The sequence below is a fragment of the Benincasa hispida genome, chromosome 2 (genome assembly GCF_027475165.1).
Source record: "Benincasa hispida cultivar pf3 chromosome 2, pf3_genome.v1.1, whole genome shotgun sequence".
NCBI classification, from domain to species: domain Eukaryota; kingdom Viridiplantae; phylum Streptophyta; class Magnoliopsida; order Cucurbitales; family Cucurbitaceae; genus Benincasa; species Benincasa hispida.
In genome coordinates this window covers 61,303,862-61,322,765 of record NC_143479.1, presented here as the reverse complement: position 1 = coordinate 61,322,765, position 18,904 = coordinate 61,303,862, and the positions used below count along the sequence as shown (strand labels likewise).

The window sequence follows — 18,904 nt, the reverse complement described above, 5'->3', positions numbered from 1 at the left end:
GTACTTCTTTCTTCTGCATCCTCACCCGGTTCGCCGTATACACCATTTGACCCACCCCGTGTTACACCACCACCACCATCCATTGACCCTCCAAGTTCCAACAGTCCTGCGTTGGAACCAACTGCACAGCCAGACCTCAGCGAGCTAGCTCGAAGAGATGAGCAATAGGTATTTGGACCAATTTTAGCCAACCTCGACCAAAGGAAATTCTTGGAAATGGATCAAATGATGCTCAAGAAGCTACTGACGCATTAGTAAAAAACGAGCCAGAGAGAAGGGTTGAAAGCACAACGATCCCAATAGAGGGGGGGGGATAGATGAGGCTGACGTTATGCCATTATGTGTTGGGTTTTATACCTTAAAACTTGTAGATAGTAAACGTTATTAATTGACTGTCATCAATATAAAGTTATAGATGTTAATTTAATAAATGTTATTGTTTGTGTTGTTTGTCTATTTTTGTCTTAATAACCCTAAATCTAATAAACTAACATCCAAGGCTGCCTTATGAGTCTTGAACTAACATACATGGATCAGTGTTCAAGATACAGCCTGAAGGGTCTATAGTATAGGGATAAGGTTGGATACCTTACCTTGGTAACACTATGGATATGACCCACTTTGTATTTGATACAAACACAATGATCCAATGTGTTTGTGTAGTTGACATGCAAGTAGGGTAGCCTATGCAATGAGTTTGTATAAGACTGGACCGTGAAATAGTAACCACTAGATGTAACACCATTAACTAGTTAAGTTCCTATTCCAATAGGATGATCTAGGCAACTTAGTCTTAATCCTGAGTATATTATGAACTTCTGTTCACAAGGGATTATCCTTTGATTTGTATAGGTGAGAGTGATCAGTTTGTCGACCTAATATGCCTACCATTTTGGGGACAAACCCGAGTGGAGAGCTGGGAACAAATAATACAAGATGGAATTTACTTCTTCCCTTTCTAAGGGTAAGTAGATGAGTGTTCCCTTAAATGGTATTTCCAAGACTTGAACAAGTGAACCCGGCCACCAATTGATAGAGTTAAGAAACATGCAACGGAAGAAAACAGGATTATTAAGCATTCTAATTCATTAATTTTGACTTTAAATTCAGCATGCTCATAGTATATAAAGTGGGTTTCAATCATACCTTTGAAGATCTTCTTTTTCAAGCTCGATTCAGCTGCAATCTTCTTAATTTCTACTTGTCACGATACCTTCCCTACTATCCTCTTGGTGCCTTGGATTGAGTTGTGGGACTCAAAATAAGCTTGGATTAAGGGAATAAGGAGATAAGTTAGTTGGTTAGTCACAAAACCACTAAATTTTCCAGTCAAATTCCAAGTAGGTATTGGATCTCATGCAGCAAATGAGTTTGCATGATGATCATGCAATATAAACTTGAAGTCTGAGTAGAAATTGGGCATGCAATCAGTTGCAATTTACTGAGAAATAGTAATTGAAGAACTGTTCTTCATATTGTTCTCTCATTGGCCCGAAAGGGGTTTTTGTTTATTGGTTAGACCATAAACAAGTTGTTCATTAGATTAGCACTAGTACTTAAGGAATCAGAGGTAACCCAAGGATAAAACGGTAATTTGACCCAGTTGGAGTTATGAACACTCATAAAAGACTAACTTGCTGTTATTGGTCTATATCCGTGGACACATAAATATATTTGTAGTGAGAGGAATGCAGTTGTGGGCCTTTAGTGGAGTGTACTCACAGTTAACGAATATTGATTAACTTGTTTAATGAGTTTAGATACCAAAACAGCCACCAACAATACACAACACACAAGTATTATTGTGCAAAATTTTCCCTAAGCCACAAAGAGAATCCTCTTTACTCTCCAAAACCCTTTTCTTCTCTCCCTCTCCCAATAGTTAGATACTACCTATGCCTCTATTGGAATCCTAGAGAATAACGAGGTTACTTTCATGGTAGTGTTCGAGATTATTCAAGAAATCATTTGTGATCAAGATCAATAAAGGAATCGTTCGTTGGAACTTAAAGAGGATTGTTCATGAAGCTTGAGAATCTACAAAGGTAAGAATGGTTCTAATCTTTTTCCCTAAACCATGTTTATATTTTGTTTTAGTATGTTGAATTTGTTTATGTAATAATCGAATTGTGGGATGCAATGCATTCACAACGCTTCCACTATGGGATTCAATCCCTTCATTATGTTGGAAGAAGAAATAATTGAAGAAGAAGAGGAAGAAAGGTCACAAGGAGTTAGCCATATGGCCTTGACGCATCATTGCCACGACTATCAGATGCGAATAAAGGGTCCTTAGTACAACTTTCAAAAAGATAAATAAGGTTATTAATTCAAGAAGAAGATGATGATGAAGAGAATGAAGTTGTAACCGGTCCTGTGGTTGCAACATAGGAAGGCAGCTCATCTGACTCAAGTGAGCTGGAACGTAGGCTAGAAGAATATAGACCTGAAAAACAAGGGCAAAGAAAAGTGCTCTCCAAAAAGAACTAGAGGAAGAGGCAAGAGTGTTGGCTCGAGATGTTGAGAAGCATAAGAAAAAGAAGGGAAAGAGCATGGTACCTGCGTCACCCAAACCTGTAAAGGGGAGGAAGTGACAATTAGCTGATATATTTATAGAGAAAGGATTTTTCCCAAAACACAGTCCCCTGCCAAAGTACATTACAGACACTATCGATGCAATGAGTTGGCGTCAACTCTGTGTCAACCCATCAAGAATCTGGCCCCACCTTATCTGCACATTCTATAGTAGTGATTTTGATGAAGCCAAGGATGTGGCATTAGTGGAAGACTGCATTGTTCACTTCTCCTCCCAAGTCATCAATGAAGTGTTCGATGCACCAGACAACCCAGATGCTAAGGGTAACCACATCATCAAGCAACCAACTCCAAACCAACTAAACGATGCGGTACGAGTAGTAGCCAAGCCAAGGAGTTCATGGCACATTTTTAGAACAGGCATCATGACCATGGCCCCTAGGAATCTTCTCCCCTGATGCCAACCTCTGGTTGTACTTAGTAAAGAATAGAATCATGCAAAAAACGCATGATGAAATTGTATCACGAGAAAGGATATCGATTATCTACTGCATAATGCAGCGGATACCCCTTGATATGGGAAAGCACATTGTGGATCAAATCAAAGTTTTCAAGGGGAAGCCACGTGGCAAACTGTACTTTACGTGGCTTATTTGTGCATTATGTGAATACACTGGCATCCCTCGGAGGGATGACTTTGAATAGGTTAATGGGCTAATAGATATAAAACTCATAAGGCATCTGCTACGAGGCTCACCCAATCAGTTTGAATTTCCTCCCAAACGTAAGACTTTAAAGCCTCAACCTTCAAAGCATGCAACAAAAAAGAGACGTGTCGAGACCCCTAATGACGAACCAAGTGAAGCTTCACCTGGTGAGTAAGAATCGAAAGCTGAGCTTATGTTAGAATACGAGGACATCAACCTAGTGGACCTCAACCTATCCCTTCAACCTTTAAGCCTCTCAACTTTCACATCTCCTGTTAATGAACCAATTGATCCAAGTCCCCACAATGAAATGCATAGTGATAAAATTGGCGAAACAAAAGTCCTTTGCATTCATCTCCTCGCTCTCCCTTACTACCTACCTTTGACCCTCCAACAATCATCTATGAACCAACTGGGTTGGGAATAAGCAGCGCCCACACCACTAACATCCCAATTGGGAAGATGCGTGAGCAACAACCACTCCAACCTAACGCGCCCACACCTCCTACCACACAAGCCTACATGGATGAGCTCAAATAGTTCATCCAAGCACAAATCAGACCCATGGTCACATCTATGGAAGCCTTTCACATGCAATTGGTGACTTTGCAATGCTAAAACGTTATTCTAAGGGATTACATTCATCGACAGACGGAAAGAAGTCAAGACCAGTTCAATTTTACAATGCAATATATCAACCAAGTCTTGATGGGAATGTTCGCCCTACCTTTGCTACCATAACACTTAACCAATCCACTTAGATTCATAGATGAAGACCCTGCACCTAAACGCAGGGACGACGCACCAGCCTCGTAAACAAATTTACGGGTGTTGGCCTTTTTTATTTCATTCTTAATTTTCTGTAACTTTTCTATGCGTTGGTCTATGTTAAAATTTCATATATATATCTTTGCCAATGAATGAAATTTACAACATTTTAATCCTTGTGTTTCTCTTCAATATTCCTCTTATCCTTCCTTTATTGCTTTTATGTCTTGCGTTGTGCTTTGATACCTCAATGATAACACTAATGCCTAATACCTTACATGTTTAGATAGGTGTTAGAAATCTAAGTCTAAAAACCTCACCAAATGAAACATATTTTTTATTTTCCAAGTGTGCAAGTCGCACCTCAAACCTCATTTTGAAATTTCTAAGGCATTTTTATAGTTCTTTTTCAACAATAAGGACCTTATTGACCTCCAAAATTTGGGGTGGGGAGGTTCAAGTTGATGTGTTCTCGAGTTTGCAAAAATCTTCATAATTTCATTTAATTTTCAATATATATATATTGGACATAATAAGAAAAACTCCACTATCAATGCACAAGGGAAAACCCAACTTGATATGTGTTAAGATTTGGAATGGTACTTACTCGTAGTTGGATGTCCACATGACACCCGTGGGGGCAAGCCAAAATGAAAGTAAGTAACCAGCACCAACGCATCCCAAACTCCGCTATCTAAGCCTAAGAAAGAAAACATAATGCTTAGAGAAGAGTTTAGTCGTGAAAGGCACTTGCTCGTAGTTAGATATCCGCTAACACCCGTGGAGACAAGCCAAAACGAAGGTAAGTTACTTAAATCGACACATGGGTAGTCCTCTAAAAAAATATAAATAAAACCCTGTTTTATAAGGATTTTTGCAACAAGAAAACCTTCCAACACATTACTAAACTTGAAAGATGGAAATGTTTTAGAAAGCAAAAGCATTATTGAAGAATGTGCTTGCCACATAAGAGATCAAGTATATATTTCTTTGGGAAGGGAATAAACTCATATTTTAAATGCCAGACTCAAACATTAGTAGGTTAAAGGACATGATGAGAGGTGGAGCTAGTGCGTTAAGACTATGAGAGTATGTAAGAAATTATTTTAAGAATGCTCAAGGATGAACATTGTTCAAAATTTGAGGGTGTGATAACTTGTAGAAATACAAGTTATTGTTCTCTCAAAACTGGAACAATTAGAATTATTAGTGTTGTAAACGCACTCTTGTTAAAGGAAAAATACATGAAATTATACATATATGATCAACTCATACAAATCCTTTAAGTAAAAAATTGTTTCACTAACGCACTGTAATGTAGGAATCAGAAAAATCTACTAAGTGTTACAGATAAAGCCAACACAAAAGGTATGTGTTCGAACTACTCGATGCATGGAAGATACATTCAACTTGTGTAATCTACGTCAAATCATCAACTTATAGGCATGGGCATTTGACTGACGGCGTCTGAACAAAGCAGAGTAGCAGGCGACTGTCTTAGAGTATGAAAATTAATGCAATCACATCACCAAGTAGCTAAATGATTACCTATATAAAAGGAAGCTACCTGCAAGAGAAAGAGTTAGAAAATTAGACAGCAGACAGTTAACAAGTATTTAGTCTTCGCCTTCGCCATCTACAAGCAAGAAATAGGAGGGACGACCACCATCTTCCACTATTGATAAAGAAGTGTTGTTGGAGAGAAGCTCGAGAGAGACATCTTCTTCAACCCCTTCACCAAGTTGGCTAAAGCAGGCATTAAAAACAAGCCAAAGAGGACAAGAGATTGAATTCTGCGGCTTGACTTCTTCATTTATCTTTGCATTCTCATTTACCATTCCTCTTATTGAACTAAAAGTGTTTGTATCAAACTTATATCTTTAATTCAATCTCATTTTCGACCATTCTCCACATCTCCACCTATTTATTTTTTAAATTATTTGTGTTTGTGAAATTTCAGGCTTGATGAATGCATTAGTTTATGCTTGAATCTACCTAATTAGTTGATTGAAGTGAAAAAGCAATTAAGTCACTTGAGAGAGTAATAAATTGTTGAACGCATCAAGCTAGAACGTGAAGTAAGTTTAGAAATAAAATTGTTCATGCCTTTTGCCTGTTCTTTATAATTAAAGTATGCACCCTAGAAATAGGATTAAGTGTGGTTATTGCATTGAAAGATGTTGAACATAAATTAAAGAACAGATTTTCGATGCATCACATATACACTTAGTTTTAACAGAAATCCATACCATGTCTATATTCATTTTTTTAGCGCTCATATAGGATTGCTATTCCCACTAGGAAATCAATGCATACCATTTACGCGTAAGTCATTTGCCCAGGACCCCTTTTTCCCTCTCTGAACTCCTATATCCTCTTGCATACGACCAGTAATTAGTGTGAATAACCAACATCTATCAAGTAATTAGGAACCCTCTACAACAGATTTAAAGACCAACGCAGCGTTAGTAACTCTAGAATCCCTACGTTCGACCCTGGACTAACCAATACACTTAGGCTAGATTTATACTTGGGTCTAGTGTAAGAAGACTTGTATGCATCAGTAAGGTGCACACGCATATCATCGGTCTAATGCATAGCAACTTCTGCATTCTAAGAGATAGATTAAATATTCTCATCATTTTCCATCACAGTCATTCATTCTCATCATCAATCATCATCCTTCATCATTATTCATCATTTTTTAGAATTGAAGAAGGCGAACAATATAACTATAAGGTTGCTCCACAAAAACATCTTCAATTAGTTCTCAATGTAAAAATGTGGATTTTACATCCAATTATTGAATAAACCACCTTTTTTTAGCAACAAATGTGATCACCAATTGAACCTTCTCCATACAAGTTACATGTGCAAATACTTATGTGTAATTTATTCCATATTGTTGCGCATAACCTTTCATAACCAACCTCGCTTTGAGCTTGTCTACTTCTCATTTCTCATTAATTTTGGTCTTGTAAATCTAGTTCACTTCAACTATTTTGACTCTTTGGGGATGTTCAATTAATTCCCATGTGCCATTTTTTTCAATCATCTTTATCTCTGCATTCATAGCTTTTCTCCATTTTTCACCTTTTACAACTTCTTCATAGTTAAAAGGTGTTGGGTTTAAACCCATAGATAATAAACATAAATAATTGATTGTCATCAATGAAGAGTTGTTGATGTTATTTCAATAAGTGTAATTGATTGTTGTATGTGTTTTGTCTTAATAACTTTAAATCCAGTAAACTAACATCCTAGGATGTCTTATGAGTCTTGTATTGTATGTGAAGACATACATGGATCAATATTCAAGATACAGTCTAAAGGGTCTATAGTATAAGGATAAGGTTGGGTACCTTATCTTGGTGACATTATGTATACGGCCCACTTTGTATTTGATACAAACACAATTATCTGAAGCATTCATGTAGGTGACATGCGAGTGGGTGTATCCTATGCAATAAGTTTGCATAAGACCGGACCGCAAAATTATAACCACTAGATGTAACTCCGTTGATTAGTTAAGTTTCTATTTCAATAGGATGACCTAGACAACTTAATCTTAATCCTGAGTCTATCAAGAATTTCTGTTCATGAGGGATTGTCCTTTGATTTGTATAGGTGAGAGTTGCCAATTTGTCGACTTAATAAGCCTACCATTTTAAGGACAAGACCGAGTGAGACATTGGGAACATAACAATACAATATGGATTTCACTCCTTCTCGACTTTATGGTAAATAGATGAGTGTTCCCTCAAGTGGTGTCTTCGGGACTTGAACAAAGAGCCCTACCTTCTCACTGGCCCGAGAGGGTTTCTGTTTAATGGTTGACCATAAATAGGTTGTTCATTAGAAGAGCATTGGTACTTAAGGACACAGAGGTAACCTAGGGGTAAAACGATAATTTGACCCAGCTGGTGTTACGAACACTCGTTAAAGACTAACTTACTATTATTGGTATCTATCTGTGGACACAGAAATATATCTACAGTGAGAAGAGTGCAACTATGGGTCTTTAGTGGAGTGTACCCACAGTTAACAAATATTGATTAATGTGGTTAATGAATTCAGCCAATTAATCTTATATCGTTGGAGCTTCTGATCTGTAGGTCTATGAGGTCCCCTTCTTAGCGCGTAAGGAGACTTGAGATAACTGTCTTGAATAGAGTTTGAAATGTCCAAATTCACTCAGGAAAATAGTATAATGTCACTACAGGAATTCGGACTTCTCCCGACGTCATATTTCATCAGGAAAGTGTGGAAAATTCGTCGGGAGAGGATCTCCCGACGCATAAACGGTCGTCGGGAGTTTGGTCAAGAGAAATCTGTCGGGAAAGGATCTCCCGACAAACTTTTGAACAACGTCAAGAGTTAGGGGGAACTCCCGACAAACTACAATGCGTCGAGAGTTCCTGAAACTCCCAACGAGTTACAATTCGTTGGGAGTTCCCCCCTAACTGTCGACGCCGGGTCGGCGTTGGGAGTTCCCCCATAACTCCCGACGTCATGTAAGCGTTAGGAGTTTCCCTTAACTTCCAACGCCACATAAGCGTCCGTAGTTCCACCATAACTCCCGACGTCGTTTTAGAGTGCGTCGGGGGATCCTATATGCATGGGGAGTATTAAAATTTAATATATCGTTTGTAATTTTTTAAAATTTGATCTGAAATCCTGTGAAACATATTATACCAAATAAAGATTCATATAAACGAAAATAAAGTCCATTTTATAACAAGTAAAAAATTACAATATCCAAACGAAGTCGATACTAGAAATTACAATATCCAAACGAAGTCGATAAACGTTCATATCAAAAATACATAAAAGAAATATGAAAACAACATCTAGAACACTTCTCCAATACAGCATCTTCAACAATTGTCCCAGCTCATCTCCTAATAACATTCTACAATAAAACAAAAACATTGAAATGTTATATCGATAAACAATTCAAATTCATGTTCAAACTCTAATACGGGTGGTAATGAACATCTAAACGAGTAAACAATGATGACCAACACACATAAAACTCAAATTTTTCCCCAAAATGGTTTGAGGAATGAATATATGAAACTGGGTATAACTTGACTGCAGCTAACTATTGCTCTTTGCATTAATAATTTACGTTTAAAAGGAAAATAGAGAGGATCATCCCAATAAAACAACACTACTTTCTCCATATTTTGCTTCTAATCACAACAACGAAGACAATAAATGACAAAGTTGTTTCTTCTTTCTTTGACAACAAACAAAGTTTTTTAGATACCAAATAAACCAAATGGAGAGAATAAAAGTAAAAACAAGTGAGAAAAAAACAACTAAAACAATATGTGACGCCAAGAAAAATTTAAAAAGCTAATCAAATTGCATTGGCAAGAAAAACATGGTCATCCTTACAAATATCTCATAAAACAATATGTAATTTTAATTTTAGTTGTATGTGTGTGGTATGTGGCATCATTATCAACCATATCAGAGCAAGAGGCAATGAGAGAGAGAGAAAATGAATGTGGCTGAAATAAGGGGCAGATGAAAGTCACTTTAAAGAATAGTATAGGAAGAGCAAGAGGCAGGGAGAGAGCGAGAGGTAGGGAGAGAGCAAGAGGCAGGGAGAGAACGAGATTCAGGGAGAGAGTGAGATTCATGGACTGTGATTAGGCTTTTGAAAGTTCAAGGCATGGTGGGATGCTTATCTAATTTGTATGAGAGTGTTGAAGCTTTAAATGACACATATTTACAGCCAAATCAAGGTGTGAAGCTGCTGATGGCATCTTTGCAATCCAAGACTGTTCTTACAGATGTCTAAACTTTAAAGAATACTATAGGAGAGAGCGAGAGGCAGAGAGAGAGTGAGTTTCATAGAGAGAGCGAGATTTAGGGAGGGAGCGAGATTCATGGAGGGAGCGAGATTCAGGGACTGTGATTGGGCTTTTGAAACATCAAGGCATGGTGGGATACTTATCCAAATTGTATGAGAGTATTGAAGCTTTAAATGACACATATTTACAACCAAATCAGGGTGTGAAGCTGCTGATGGCATCTTTGCAATCCAAAAGTGTTCTTACAGATGTCTAAACTTTAAATAATAGTATAAAAGAGAACGAGAGGCAGGGAGAGAGTGAGAGGCAAGGAGAGAGCGAGATTCAGGAACTGTGATTGGGCTTTTGAAACATCAAGGCATGGTCGGATGCTTATATAATTTGTATGAGAGTGTTGAAGCTTTAAATGACTCATATTTACAACCAAATCAGGGTGTGAAACTACTAATGGCATTTTTGCAATCCAAGACTGTTCTTACATATGTCTAAACTTTAAAGAATAGTATAGGAGAGAGCGAGATTCATGGAGAGGGCGAGATTCAGGGATTGTGATTGGGCTTTTGAAACATCAAGGCATGGTGGGATGCTTATCTAATTTGTATGAGAGTATTGAAGCTTTAAATGACACATATTTACAACCAAATCAGGGTGTGAATCTACTGATGGAATCTTTGCAATCCAAGACTGTTCTTACATATGTCTAAACTTTAAAGAATAGTATAGAAGAGATCGAGAGGCAGGGAGAGAGCGAGATTCAGGATTGTTATTGGGCTTTTGAAACATCACGGCATGAAAGGATGCTTAAATAATTTGTATGAGAGTGTTGAAGCTTTAAATAACACATATTTACAACCAAATCAGGGTGTGAAGCTGCTGATGGCATCTTTGCAATCAGATTGTTCTTACAAATGTCTAAACTTTAAAGAATAGTATAGGAGAGAGCGAGCGAGAGGCAGGGAGAGAGTGAGATTCAGGGACTGTGATTGGTCTTTTGAAACATCGAGGCATGGTGGGATGCTTATATAATTTGTATAAGAGTGTTGAAGCTTTAAATGACACAACTAAAGACATAACTAAACTTTGCTACCATAACTGCATAAAGCTACTTAAGACATAACTAAACTTTGCTACCATAACTGCAGGATAGCAATATATTAGACAAGTAAATAATGTAGTAATCATACCTAATTTGATGGGTCTCCTCTAAGTGATCGTACCATGTCTTCAATCATCTTTTTCATTTCTTCCATTTGTCTTGCATGATCCTCTTGCATTCTTTTATGAACGTCTTCAAGTTTCTTAATCCTTGACTGAGACTATTGGAAATTGACTGTCAATTCATCCATTCCCACCTCCGTTCCTTGAGTAGATGACAAGCTTGATGAAATGGTACTCCTTCTTGACTTAGGCTTAGGGCCCCAACCTAGACCTTTTGAATATCTAGATCGTCATCCCCTGTTAGTGGTTGAGAACCTTCTGCAATACGGGGCTGGATTGTAATTCCAACATTTGATGCTAGACATAATAATTAAATGGGTAAGAACGAGCGACTAAAGTTAAAAGTGAAAAAAAAAACACGACAGTAAAGAAAAAAATGTTACATGTGCACTTTCAGCTGCCTCGTTCACAAACTTGCCACCTTTAGAGTGTGTTTCCTTAAATAGGTCGACACGTCCTATTTCTCGACCCTTCTTTGCCTGCAAATCTGCCTGAATTTGCAGGAATGACTTTGATCCACCACGTGGTCGAACGGTAATTTCTCTCTATTCTTCCGATTCGTCACATACATTTCCTACATTTGAAGAAAAAAATATGTCAATAGTGTGATGTATTAGTAAATGCAGCACATGATACACACTATAAATATTGTACCTAAAATGCTTCACTCTCGAAGCGGTCACACAAAAAGCGTGCCAGTTTGCCTAGTTGGCTTAAAAATAGGCCAGAATAAACTTATAATTACTTATCAATAATTGACTTTTAACCAATTCTATGAACTCGTTTGGAACCTCAGCAAAAGTACGACAACGTACTGGAAATGCAGATCTCTCGACGACACCGATCGCATTACTAAATCGTACCGAATGTTGAGATATCGGTTTCGTCTGCCCCTCATTTATCACGATTGTGATTCTCCCATGTTTTTGGACGTATTTTTCGAACTCAATGTTCCGCGAATGCTCTCGTTTCTTCCGATTAGATGTTGAGGCACTATCTGAAGAATAAAAAATTTAAAACAGTTTATGATGTATTTCAGTTAATAGAATATATTTCAAAATATACTAACCTGAAGTATCACCCACAGAAGATATCGTGTTGCCTAGATATAACTCCTGGAATTCTTCATCAGCCTTCTGTTGCCTATTAGGGGTTGACATCATATCTATACAAACACAGAAAAGAGAAAACAATATTAAATTAACAATAAATATGTGTAAGCTAGAGAAAAAGAGAATTGAGTAGATACATCATTACTCATCATCATAATCTAATTCAAATTATTCATCAGCACTTGAACTGTTATTGGGAGATAATTGTTCATCATCATCGTTTATGAAGTCATGATCGCCATGTATAGTAATTGGTCTTTCCACAACTGTAGGATCAACGTCAACTCTGCATAAAGTAACCTCCTCAATGGTTTCATCCACTCATATGCCACCAACAATTTCTAGTAAATCTAGTTGTGCGTTTTCAACATCATCCACTTCCGATACATCACATATTCGTTTATTTTGGACTACTTGAACAACTTTCCAATTGCTACCATGTTTGATGTCATCAATGTAAAAGACTTGTTGTGCTTGGATAGCAAAGATGAAAGGCTCGTCGACATACCAAAAGTGTGATGTATTGATCGATTTGTATCCTAAATCCACATGTGTCCTATTACTTTTATTGTTATCTGTGTCAAACCATCTACACTTCAACAAGAAAACACGTCTTCTGTTCGCATATTGGAAATCTAATACTTCATCTACAACACCGTAGAAATTGTTATCCACACTTGTGTTCTCACTGATCTCCCCGGCCACTAAGACTTCACTATTTTGTGTAGCTCGACGATTATCATGCTCTACAGTGTGAAACCGTACCCCATTAATAATGTATCCATTGTAAGAGCGCACCTCAGACGAAGGTCCCATTGCAAGTGAAAAGAAATCATTGGAGATATCTTCTCTCTCGCGTCGTTGTAGAACCTGATAATTACTTATACATTAAAAATGAATACGAAAAATGAATCGTCCCTCAACTGTTGCCTACAAAATGACTATATATACCTGAGATCTGAACCAATCGGGAAATTTGCGTTGATGTTTTATATATAAGTCAGAGGCGTTTTGAGCTTCACGATGAATTAATCTCAAATGTTGCTTACAAAATTGATCATTTAAGTTTGAAATGTATTAGTGATAGTCTATTATTTCTTTACAATTGTTGAGAATGTACCAATGTGCAATATGATTTTCCTCCGCTGATAGCGTCCACAAAGTTGACGCCCCTAATGGTCGTACCCTCTGCTTAAATAATTCAAATTCACTAAATATCTCGTGATCGGGAATGTTATCATCATTTCGTTCATCTCTATTGAATCTCGTTTCAATCCCACTTAGATATCGCGAGCAGAAGTTTCATGATTCATTCATTGCATATGCTTCTGCTATAGACCCCTTGGGACGTGCTTTGTTCCGTACAAATTGTTTTAATGTTCGTAAACTTCTTTCAATAGGATACTCCAACTGTAACTATCTGGACCCACCACTTTGGTTCCATATGGTAGATAAACTGCAAGGTGTACCATTACATCGAAAAAGGCAGGTGGGAATATTCTCTCCAATTTACAAAGTATGACTATGATGTCTGCTTGTAGTCTGTTCAAATTACTTACACATATTTTTTTTGCACATAAGTCACGAGAGAATGTACACAACTCAAAAATAGCAGTGGATACGTTCTTCGGTAGGTATGCTCGAATACCAATAGGGAGTAGTCTGTGAAGCAACACATGACGGTCGTGTGTTTTCAACCCCGATATTTTTCCATCTTTGTCATTGACACATCGTGATATGTTAGATATGAATCCATCAGGGAATTTCACTGATTTCAAATACTTACAAAACGAAATCCGTTCACCATTTGTTAATGTGTATGCTGCGTGTGGTTTTACAAATCTGTTCTCGACCTATATCAAATGTAGGCCCTTTCTTATCTTCAAATCTTGTAAGTCTAATCGAGCATTCGTTGTATCCTTTGTCTTTCCTTCAATATTTAACAATGTGCCCACCAAATTGTCGCATATGTTTTTTTCAATATGCATTACATCCAATTTATGTCATAACAATAGTCTGGACCAATATGAAATTTGGAAAAAAAAAATACTTTTTTTAGTCCAGTTTAGAATTCGCTTTCTTTTTTTATCTTGCTTCGATGGATGTTTGCTAAGCACAGAAAAGTTTAATGTATTTATTTGTTGTAATATCTCTTCTCCATTCATTACGACTGGTGGAGGTCTACGTTCAACTTTTCCATCATGTCGTCTACTTCGACGCCAACTATGATTCTCCAGAAGATAACATCAATGTCCCATAAATGATATTTTCCCTCTTATCCCAATGGACGAGTTATCTTCTTTGCATATTGGACATGCTTGATAACCTTTTGTACTCCACCTAGATAAGTCACCGTACGCAGGGAAGTCATTAATCGAATAAGGTAGCATATAGTTGAAAAAACTCACCAACAACAGAATCATAAGTTCGCACACCAATTGTCCATAACTCTTTCAACTCTTCAATCAACGGTTGCAAGTAAACATCAATTTCCTTTCCAGGAGATTTTGGACCAGGTATGAGCAAAGACATAAAGAAGTTTGTTTCCTTCATGCATTTCCAAGGGGGAAAATTATAAGGAATTATCACCACAGGCCACATACTATAAGAAGTACTTATATTTCCAAACGGATTGAAACCATCTGAAGCTAATCCCAAACGAACATTTCGAGGATCTAAAGCAAAATGAGGGAATTCACGATCAAAATGTTTCCACCCCTCTGCATCAGCTGGATGTCGCAATACATCATCCATTTCAACTCACTTATCTTTATGTCATCTCATGTCAGAAGAGCCTTCTTTTGATGCAAACAATCGTTTTAATCTCGGTATCAATAGAAAATGACGCAATACCTTATGTGGTATTTTTTTACCCTTGCCATCATTAACTTTGTACCGAGACTCACCACAAACAGGGCATTGTTGCAAATCTGCAAACTCTTTCCAATACAATACACAGTCATATTTGCACGCATGAATAGACTCATAACCTAGGCCTAAATCACGCAATTTTCACTTGGCTTCATAAAAGGAAGTAGGTATAGAGGTGCCAACTGGAAACGCTGCTTTTAACAATTCCAGCAACATGTCAAACGATTTGTTACTCCAGTCGTTGAAAACTTTGATATGCATAAACTTCATTAAAAATTTTAAGGACGAAAATTGAGAACACCCAGGGTATAATTCATTACATGCTTCGGTCATTAAATCCTCGAATAAGTTCGTGGTATCTCTTTCTTGACCATTAAAGGACATTTCATTATTCTCAATCCTTCCTTCATTTGTATTTTCGTTTTCAATTGGAACTTGTAAATCATTTATAAGATTCAACATCTCATTTTCTTCAACAGCATTACTCTCTATACTATCTACTTCAACATCCTGTATTGAATGACTTGTATGACTTCTAGATAAGTTTACTGGCTCTCCATGATATACCCATTCACAATATGAGGGAAATATTCCATATGTTAATAGATGTCGTTCCACAATATCTATCTTTTCCCAAATTGAATTCATACAATTCTTGCATGGACATCTTATTCATCCGGAATCATTAACATGAAACCTTGCCATATCTAAGAACTGTGATACTCTTTCTCTATACTCCACTGATAACTTATTCCTTAGTTTAATCCATTCTTTATTCATCCTTAAAAATAAATATTTTCTGACCAACTTGTAATCCAAAACAATAACCTGGATTAGAGGACAAAGTACAAAGTATTATTAAGCATTGAGTTCCATAATTTTCATTTCTTAAGGCAAAATAAATACATAGGTCCGTAGACCGCTTAAATTGTCTTAACAACTTTCAAATGTTTTATTTAGTACATCTCCAAGCTTTCAATTTTGTGTCTAATATAGGTCTTTCATCTATTCAACATCTTCTCAAATTTACAAGCCTATTGGATACAAAATTTAAAGTTCAATTTTCTATTAAACACAAAATTTAGTTTTATGTCTAGTAGATTCTTTAAACTTTTTTAAAATATTAAATGCGTTAAGTACCAAATTGGAGGTTTAAAGATTTATTTTATGTTTTTTAGATTAATATAGACCTTTCATTTATTCAACATCTTTGAAATGTTAAAAATTTCAGATAAGATTTTAATGGGCATAATATTGATAGGCATGATTTGTACAACAATTTCAGAAAATTAACAAAAGCGAATACAATATTTAACACATTTTAATGGGCATTTCACATATGATTTAAATAAATATACAAGATAAAATAAAATGAGAAAATTACCGGTGAGGAGACGACGGCCGCGGCGGCGGGCAGTTGACCTAATATATGACGACGACAGCAAAAATTGATGGAAGAAAAGGGAGAAATGGAAGAAAATTTTATGGGGAAAATGGAAAGTGTAAAAGGATGGAAGAAAAGGGAGAAATGGAACAAAAATTTGATTGAAAAATGGAAGAAAAGTTGGAAGGGAAAAATAGAGAAAATGGGAGTTAAAGTGTAAAATGATGATAAAATGGGGAGGGGGGAAGAATGGTGAAGAAAAAGGAGGAAAATGGGAGAAAAAGGGAAAATTTTGAGAGGGAGAGGAAGATAAACGGGCGGTGGCGGTGGGGGGTTACGGTTTTTTGAGAGGGAGAGATAAAAATTTTTGGGGGAGTGGGGAAGAAGGGGTCTGGTTTAAACCAGACCCCTCTCCCGACGCCACCCGACGGCCGTCAAGAGATCCGTCGGGAGTTCCCAGTTTGCATGCGTCGAGAGTTACCCGGGAACTCCCGACGAACCTTTACGGCGTCGAAAACTCCCGACGGTCCTTTACTTCGTCGGGAGAGATCGCCTCTCCTGACGACCTAACTCCCGACGCATTAAAATGGCGTCGGGAGTTCCCGTTTTTCTTGTAGTGTATATAATGATACATTATAATATAAAATTTATATATTAATTAAATTTTATAGTATATTCAATTTTGGATATGATTCAAAATTAATTTATGGGAGAATTAAATATTTGTAGGAGTTCATATCTCAATTTAATATGAATTAGATTCATATTAAAATTATAGATTAAAATTAATGCATATTAGATGCATATTAAAACTATAGGTTATGAGAGAAATACAATTGAATATGATTCAAGTGTAGGCTAATTAAATAGTAGATATTTAATTTGATAATTAATTGATTGAAGAATTAAATAATTATTAATTTAATTTAATTTAGTTAATTAAATTAACAATATAGGTTATATGAAAGATGTTTCATTTAAATATTATTTAAATGAAATCATTATTTAAATAAGGTTTGATTAATTAATTAATTAAATTAATTTGATTTATTAGAATCAAATTTTAACCCCCATGTAGGGAGTTAACCGAACTCTCTCCTTTGATTAAACACCTGCAAAAAATTGAAGAAGACAGAGATGTGTGTGATTTTTGTTTTTTACAAAAAGATTCTATAAAATTTCTTTCAAATTTTTTTTCTCTTCTTGTTTTTCCCATTTTTGGGATTTAGTTCCCACAAACCAATACCTCAGACTCTTAGAGAATAGAGAGGTAGCCCATTAATGGTGTTCAAGAAATCCCAAGGAAAATTGACGATTTTCTTTCCATTATCTTTCCATTCTAGCTCACAAAAATGCCTACTTCATGCTACTTCTCCCACTCCCACTTTTCATTTTTCTTCAAATACGACATCACGACTCACTATAATCCTTTGTGAGATGGGATCATAGTGTATGTATGCCTTTGACTCCTTTTTTACCCTAAGTAAAATGCACCTCAAGCTTTTCCCATCTAACTTTGTTCTCGTACTATTAGGCACATGAACATAAGAAATGGAACCAAATACTCTAAAATATTGAATTGACAGTCTGACTCTGCTCCATGCTTTTTTGGGTGTTTTGTCTTTTATGGCAAGTGTTGGACTGCGATTTAAAACATGTACAACCAATTTACTGTTTCTGGCAAGAATATTTTGGGCACATTCTTTTCTAATAGCATACTACGAACGAAATTCATGATGGTTTGATTTTTTCTTTCTGCGACGCCATTTTGTTGTGGTAAATACACGGTTATCAGTTGTCTTTTTATTCTATGTTTATCATAGAAATTGTTGAATTCTTGGGATGTAAACTCTCAACCACAATCTATACGTAGACTTTTAAGTGACACATATGTAGTTTTGAAGTTTTTAAATGCAACAAAAACTTCTGATTTAAAATACACCCAAGTTTTCCTACTATAGTCATCAATAAAATTAATTAAATACTTTTTATTGCTATTTGAGGTTGGCTTAATTGGCCTACATATATCATGATGTACAAGCTGCAAGATTTGGGAAGCTCTCCAAAAAAAAATTTATTGGAAAAGAATGTCGTTGTTGTTTCCCCACAAGGCAGTCCTTGCATAGCTTTGATGGAGACTTTAACAAAGGCAAGGCCAGCTACCATTTATTTTTGCTGCAAAGTTTGCAAACCTTTGAAACTTAAATGCCCAAAGCTACAATGGCACAGGTGCGCTAGATCTTCGAAGATTGTGTTAAAACAAGTAAGTACTACATGCAAAATAAACATTCGATTTGAAGATATGATTGCTTTCATTATCAAACCTTTATCAGGGTGATATATTTTGCATTGTCGTTGCTAAAACAAAATGGTCAATCTCTTCTCTTGCAATTATTCTTCAATTCTGGAATATAAAAAACTCATGAGTTGAGGAATTGATTTCCAACATGATGTTTCCTTTCTTTTTTTCCACACATATAATTA

General features: G+C 36.4%; 1 pseudogene; it reads right to left on the bottom strand.

Annotated features, from left to right (window-relative positions):
* Positions 1 to 2,330: 2,330 nt before the first annotated feature.
* Positions 2,331 to 16,022, bottom strand: LOC150038060 (uncharacterized; annotated as a pseudogene).
* Positions 16,023 to 18,904: the final 2,882 nt, after the last annotated feature.